Source organism: Cannabis sativa, chromosome 5 (assembly GCF_029168945.1).
Source record: "Cannabis sativa cultivar Pink pepper isolate KNU-18-1 chromosome 5, ASM2916894v1, whole genome shotgun sequence".
NCBI classification, from domain to species: domain Eukaryota; kingdom Viridiplantae; phylum Streptophyta; class Magnoliopsida; order Rosales; family Cannabaceae; genus Cannabis; species Cannabis sativa.
Window position 1 is genome coordinate 10,507,683 of NC_083605.1, and position 8,329 is coordinate 10,516,011.

The window sequence follows — 8,329 nt, forward strand, 5'->3', positions numbered from 1 at the left end:
AATGGTTGTTCAGGGTGACGAATAACCTTTAACTAGTTTCTCATATCGTAGCCTCTCTTTAAACTTGTTTTCTTTTTATCTTATTATTGTTATTCATCAGAACTCATTTTCTAATTCTAGTTACTAATTTGTGAATAATTAAATAACATAGTCCTCGTGGAATCGACTTACAATTATACTAAAATAATTAGAGGTATTAGAATAAAAAAATAGTAAATTTGATACGACATACGACACGCATCACATATATATTTTTCATTTTCTTTTTTAATACATGTTTAGAACCACAATAAATTTTTTAAGCAATGACGAAATTTATTATTAATATAACAATGTCATACAGGCTAAAGTAATATATTGTTGGGTTTTATGCCCTAATCAAAATCTTAAGAAAAGCTAGAACTATTAACCATGGTTTGTTAGCTATTCTAAGTGATTAGGGGTGGACCATCCCATAGTCAATAGATAAGAAAGTGTTTGTTCAAACAAATACTACTTTTCTAAGATAATGACTAAGTCTGAAAATAAAGTAGCAAATAAAGGAGATATTTTTCTTGATTCCAAAAGTGTTCTATCATCTTATATGACATATGATGATCCCACTGCCTCTGTTGTCTTGTCACAACCGAAGAGATTAATACCATTTAGTTTTCTTCGACATAATTCACGGTACCTTGTCGTAGTGGGAGAGTTTCTAGGAACTCACCTTCTTCTGACTTGGGAGACACTAGTGATTAAAATCCATTGTGAGTTTAAACAAATAATGGATTGTCAAGATAAGAAACTAAGAAGAAAAGCCAATAGAACTATGGTTTAATCCATTCACATGGAATAACCTAAAGTTTTCTATTACAAGGACATAAAAGGAAATTTTAGTTAATAAGTCTATTCTATGGACTTAACAAAACTTCTTGTTCCTAGTATTATAGGTTTGAGTTTATCTAAACCTATGGCTTGTGGTATACCTGGTAATTACTTACTCTAATGCAAGCAACTTACTTTAGTAAGATGCTGAAGCATTTTCTTTCTAATGGCAATCTATAGAAGCTTCACAACTTCTTAAACATAGATTTTATTTATCTAAGAAAAAGTTTCAACTATTCCAGAAAAGATAAAGCCATGAAAGAATTTCTTAAATCAACAGCGAGAGGTCTTAGATATGCTTTTGTATGCCTTAGACCAGACACCTGCTGTTGAGTGGGAGTAATGAGTAGGTATCAGATTAATCTAGGAGAAGAACATTGGAAGACAATCAAGTAAATCTTAAGATTAAGAAGAGGAGCTATATGTTAGTCTATAAGAGTGTGTTTAAAACTCTTAGACTACACCACATCAGATTTTGAAATTTGCCTTTGTGCTAGAAAATCTTTCTGATAAGATGGTGGTTACTCTGGGGGTGGAATAGTTTTGGAGAAGTGTAAAAACCTATCTGAAGTCTCTAGGTCTACCAGAAAGGGACTGAATGTTAAAGCTGCAGGAAAGGTACTTATTCAGTCTAAGGAAAGTTCTATACATCTTTGGCACCATTCCAAATTGCCTTAAACTACTAGTGTTAATTTCCTGATTAACCAAAAGTAGTTGCCAAAGGTATAGAATCCAGTATCCCAAGAGAGTAGACATATAGAGAGGAATTTCACATTATCAATGATTTTGTGATTAAGGAAGAGTAATGGTGGAGAAAAGGTTGTGGTTAATTCAACCTTTCAAATCCTATTACGAGGAGTTTACTACTACTACACTTGATTTGTATATCAAGGTGTTGAGATTATTTGAAACGTACTTTTTTTTGTGTTATATTAGTGCAAGTGGGAGTTTGTTGGGTTTTATGCCCTAAATAAAACTCATTTCAATATAATCAGATTTACTTATTAATATAGATCAGAAATAACATTTAATGTTGCATGGTTCACATGATTTATTTCATGATTATATATATATATAATGTATGAATTCATCTGAAACCCTTTTCACATACTTGATCCTGTTTATTGTGCCGTCAACACATTGGAAAGTAAACATGACTATGTGAAGAAAGTTTCCTAGATTTATCAGACATAAAGTTTTACTGATATGATAATCTACAACAGAGTTTACTTGCATTTGGAGAAATGCTATGTTCTTTCCAAAGCATTGGTTAAAGTAAAGCTCAGGTTGGATGCATGGAGTATGCATCGGAAGGGACTGATATTGAACTTTGACTTAGATTTATTAAACTTACCATAATATCTATTCAAGTCAATATCGCCTAGTTGATCCTAGATCAAATGATCTTAATCCTGATATGATTAGGCTCAATCTCGAGAGGTTGTTCGTGTTCTTTGATTTTTTAGTTAAGCCTACTTTTAGGGCAGGGTGATACGTACATTTTGGGGACACGGTAGTGCAATTGAGTGGGAGCGCTATCATAAACATGGAATCTATAGCTTCTATCTGGCGAATAGTAAGCAAAGGATGATCTCCTTCGAGCTTGACCAAACGAACATAAATGGTGGAGTACTCATTTCACATAAGCTGAAATATCATTTATACGGGGTCAAGTGTTTTAAGGAATAAATACATTGTAGGGTGTAACGGTAATTTAATCCCTTTACAGTGTAGATCATTCATATAGAGGATCAGTGATCAAATTAGGATTATAACAATGGATAACTAATGATGTGTCTATATGGTGGAACATATAGAGCATTCTATATAACTGAGAGTGCAATTCTAACTTCTATGCGTGGATTCAACGAAGAATTAATAAGTTAGTGAATTTTAGTAATAAATTCTTGATCTACTTATTGGAAGCTCGGTTATATAGACCCATGGTCCCCGCACTAGTTGAGATAATATTGCTTGTAAGACTCATGTAATTGGTTTTGATTAATCAATTATAATTCTCAAATTAGACTATGTCTATTTGTGAATTTTTCACTAAGTAAGGGCGAAATTGTAAAGAAAGAGTTTTAGGGGCATATTTGTTAATTATGATACTTTGTATGGTTCAATTAATAAATATGATAAATGACAATATTATTTAATAATTATTTATAGTTATTAAATAGTTAGAATTGGCATTTAAATGGTTGAATTAGAAAATTGGCGTTTTTGAGAAAATCATATGCAGAAAAGATAAAACTGCAAAATTGCAAAAAGTGAGGCCCAAATCCACTATGTAGGGCCGGCCACTTTTGTAGGGTTTTTCCCTCTGATATTTTCATTATTTTAATGCCAAATAATTCAAACCTAACCCTAGTGGAATGCTATAAATAGATAGTGAAGGCTTCAGGAAAATTACACTTTTTTCCTGACACTTTCTGAATCAGAAAAACCTGAGCCTTCTCTCTCCCTATCTTTGGCTGAACCCACTCTCTCTCTCTTCCTCTTGAATTTCGAAATCCTTAGTGTATGAGTAGTGCCCACACACAGCAAGTGATACCTCAATCATAGTGAGGAAGATCGTGAAGAAAGACTTTTAGCAAGAAGGAGTTTCAGCATCAAAGATTCAGAGAAAGAGATCCAGGTTCAGATATTGATAATGCTCTGCTACATAAAGGAATCAAGGGCTAGATATCTGAACGGAAGGAGTCATTATATTCAGCTGCACCCAATGTAAAGGTTTCCTAAACTTTATATGTGTTTATTTCATCGTTTTAGAAAGTTCATATTTAGGGTGTTAATAAACATACTTGTGAGTAGATCTAAGATCCTGGTAAAATAAATTCCAACATATACATCCCAAAAAAAAGAGTGAAAAAGAAAACCATCTAGCTAAGTTGTTTATTCATTCGAAGAGCACGCACAACTAATCCTTGAGCAACCACTTGGTTGTCCAATGTACATGGATCAGAGACACTCCTAGAAATTTAAATAACATACTTGCTATCCTCTAACAATAATGGGTGTTCATCCAATACCATCCGTATTATTTTGCTCATAGTGCATCCGATCCGCACTAAGTGTGGATTTCATATTTTGGATCTAATCTAATCCGCACAATAACTCAAATCCAATCCAATCTAATCCGCAAAAGTGCGGATTAGGTTACTTTTCAATATTAAATTATTTAATATTTATGAAAAAATATATATTTTTTCACATAACTATATTGTTATTTTATGTCTCTAACAACAAATTAAAATAAATAAAATAACAAATTCAAAGGAAGAAAAAAATTGTATGTATAAAAAATATTTAATTTTATTTTAAATTTTATGTAGAAAAGAAATTATATATAAGAATGGAATATACATTTAAATCTAGGGAAATTATAGTAAATGACCCCAAATTATAGGACTATGTTAGTAAATGTCTTTATTTTAAAACTTGAAGCAAAATGACACTTTTAGATTATTTATTATTTATATTGTCTTTTGCTATATAAAAAAAAAATCAATAATTTTTTTTATATATATATATTTTGAATTGGAAGCAAATTACTTAAAGATTATGGTATATCTATATTAGTTTTGTTAAAATCTTTTTTATTTGAAAGTTATGTCAATTTTTTTAATTGTTTATGAGTTGTTGTGGGTTGTTGGTGTTATACCCGAAATTCGGCTGCACTTCAAAAATTCATGTGTCCTGCAGTGGAATATGAATCACCTAATATCATAAAAATGTAAGATAAAATAACTTGTTATAAAGGTTTAATAGAAAATATTCACAACTCGCTGACTATATAGTCTTAAGGGAGATAAGGATAAAAAGCTATTAAAATCGATATTGACAAGATACATGTCTGCCTCGAAGTACATAGTAAAGAAGATATTCATTTATTCGAGTAGAATAAATATAATCACACTGTGACCTTGAATTACATATAAAGAGACAGACACCTCGCAATCTTAACTCAAATAAAGAGACATAACGAGGTGAACCATCTGCTAACACTTGGCATTTTTTCAACATCAAGATGGATAAGGAGGATAACTTATGTTAAGCGAGATACAATCGTCCAAATCAGCATTTACCATCGAAAGGATAAAAACAAAATGCAATTGAGCAGTTAAGCAGTTATCTAATATTATCTCACATGCAATTAAATTAAAAGTGGGAATTGTCCACGTTTCATGAACAATTACATTTTAAACTGATCCCAAGAAAATAACTGCCAACCTATATTCCTATAAATAGGGGCAGATTCCACAAAAAAGACGACGAGAATTTTGGGAGAAAAATATTATTATTCTGATATTGTATTTTGTACTCAAAATATCATTAATAAGAAAGATTCGTGGAGTATGCAGATTTTAACTGCAAAATCACGTAAAAACATATGAAGTTATTAATTTATTATTATCTTTGTGATATATTTATTACGTAAAGGCTCATTAATTTTGGTTAACGAAAATCTGCGTTAATAGTTGGTATATAGATTTTATTGTACAGTATATTACTGTTTTGTTGTATAGTATATTATTATTTTTAGATGATATTTATTTTTTATTTTGCTATGTATAATAGTGGTATATAATTTTGTTAGCATAATACAAATATTTTAATGTATGTACATAATTTTATTGGTACGCTACACATATTTAATTATTATTTTCATATATTTTAATTGTATGATCATACATATTTATTTTAAATAATATTTAATTAGTTTCTATTTTTTTTTTTTGGTAAATCAGCAAGTGTATTAGATCAAACAAACAATTTATACAACCTAGGAGCACCTTCAAAAAAGGCCTCAAAAGAAATCTATAAAACTTTACAATGAATTGAACCAAGCCTCTTCATTTCTAGTTACATTTTTAGGCCAAATACAAGTCATTCTATTCTTAATCACATCTTTAACTTTGCACACTACTTTATCACAATTTCCTATCTCTCCATTCCACAAAATATTGTTTCGGGTGCACCAAATCGAGTAGATCAAAGCAATGATAGCAGCAGTATATACCTTCTTTTTAAAGCTATTACACCTAGCCTTGGACAGCCACCTGCAAATGGATTTCAGAGACACAGCCGTGACCTCCCAGCACAACCATTCTTTAATTTTAAGCAGGCAGTTTTTCGAGAATGTGCAGCAAAAGAACATGTGCTCAATGGTTTCACTGCTGTCCTTGCACAGTAGGCATAAGTCTTCTTCTATTGCTCCAAATCTCATTAGTCTTTCCTTTGTTTTCAACTTCCCAAGCATTACCAACCACGCAATAAAACTATGCTTAGGGACATTGAACCGATTCCAAACAATCTTGTCCCAATGCACTCGAACTGGCTGTTCATGCAAAGCTTTATAACCAGCAGCAGCTACATACCTGTCTTGGGTCGTGGCAATTAAACCTATATTCTTTATTTGTTCTTTCACCATTACCACTTTCTTCCAATACCAACTAGCTTGGTCTGTAGTTTGATATGTCCACCAATCCTCATCCTTGATGTAGACATTATGGACCCATTTAACCCATAGGTTATCCTCCTTCTTAGCAACAGCCCAAACATATTTGAAAAGGGCCGCTTTATTCCAATCTGAAATACATCTAAATCCCAAACCTCCCGAGCATTTTTCTTGGCAAACCGATGCCCAAGCAACAGCAGGTACACCTGTTAGAGTATACTGTCCATTCCATAGAAAGCTACGACAAATAGACTCAATTTCACTTACAATTTTTTTAGGCAGCAACATCACTTGGCACCAATATGAATGAATGGCCATGAGGACTGAGTTGATAAGAACTACACGGCCAGCAAAGGATAAATTCCTCGTGCTCCAAGTTTTGATCCGAGCCATCATCTTTTCCACCAACACCTTGCATTCGGCTGAAGATATCCTTTTTGCACAAATGGGCACTCCCAAGTATTTGAAAGGCAAACTCTGCTTTTGGAACCCAGATACATCAAGCACTCTTTGAACTTCAACCTCCGACATGTTGCTACAATAAACTGCCGATTTAGAAGGATTAGGAACCAAGCCAGATGTTTTAGAGAAGAGCTTAAGTCCCTGTAATAAGAAGTAAATGCTCTTGAAGTCACCATTACAAAATAATAAAGCATCGTCAGCAAAGCTTAGGTGGTTCAGTTCAAGGCCTCTACATCTTTCATGGAATATAAACTCTGACTTCTTCCCAATCCTCCTCATGATTCGAGAAAGGTATTCCATTCCAAGCACGAATAAAAGTGGTGACATTGGATCTCCCTGTCTCAAACCTCGCTTAGCTTCGAAGAACGCATGTAATGAGCCATTTAACATTAATGAAAACCGAGGAGTTCTGACACAAATCATAACCAGTTTGATGAAGGCTGGTGGAAACTGGAATCCATGAAGCATTTCTTCTATAAAATCCCACTCAATGGTGTCATATGCTTTCTGAAGGTCTAGCTTAATCATACAATTCGCCTTCTTTGTTCTCCTTCCATAGTGCCTGATGAGGTCTTGACAGATCATGATGTTGTGGCCAATGAATCTACCTTGTATAAATCCCCCTTGATTTTGTGCCACTAATTCAGGTAATATCCTTTTGAGACGAGTGCAAATTAGCTTTGTGGCCGCTTTATAGAGCACATTACAACACGCAATTGGCCTATAATCCCCCACCGTGCTCGGACACTTACATTTCAGTACCAAAGTAAGAACTGTGGAATTCAGCTCTTTTAGAATCTGCCCTGAGTGTAAGAATGACATAATGGCCTCTGCTGTATCTTTGCCTATAATCTCCCAATTATCCTGGAAGAAAAAGCTCCCATAACCATCTGGACCTGGAGCTTTATTTCCCGGGATCTCAAAAACAACTTTCTTCACTTCATCTATAGTGTATTCAGCAATGAGCATGTCTGCCTGTTCTTTAGTCACAACTGGTCCCTGCTTAATTATATTGTTCTGCACCGGCCTCCTGCCTCTCATACTGCTGCCTAGAAGCTGTTGGTAGAAAACCATGAATGCATCAATCACCTGATCAGGTTGTTCCACTCTTACTCCTTCTAAATTTGTGATGGAAAACACTCGGTTCTGAGTTCTTCTAGCCCGGAGATAAGCATGGAAAAAACCAGAATTAATGTCTCCCTCTTTCAACCAGTTCAGATTGCTTTTCTGCTGTAAGAATGAATGATAAGTTTCTTGTGCATGTGCATAACAATCTCTAGCTTCTCGTTCTCTCTTCTGCAGCTCAACATTAAGAGGATCATCCCTCAAACTATCCTGACAAACATCAAGAGTCTCCTTTGCTGAAATAGCATTGGCTGGGACATCATTAAAATGCTTCATGTTCAAAGCCGACAAATCTTGCTTTAGGCTTCTAAGTTTCACCACCATTTGATACATTTTGGTCCCTTTCACCTGCTTGTTCCAACTTGCCGATACCAGGTCCTTATATTCAGGATGCTTTGACCACATCCTGAAATA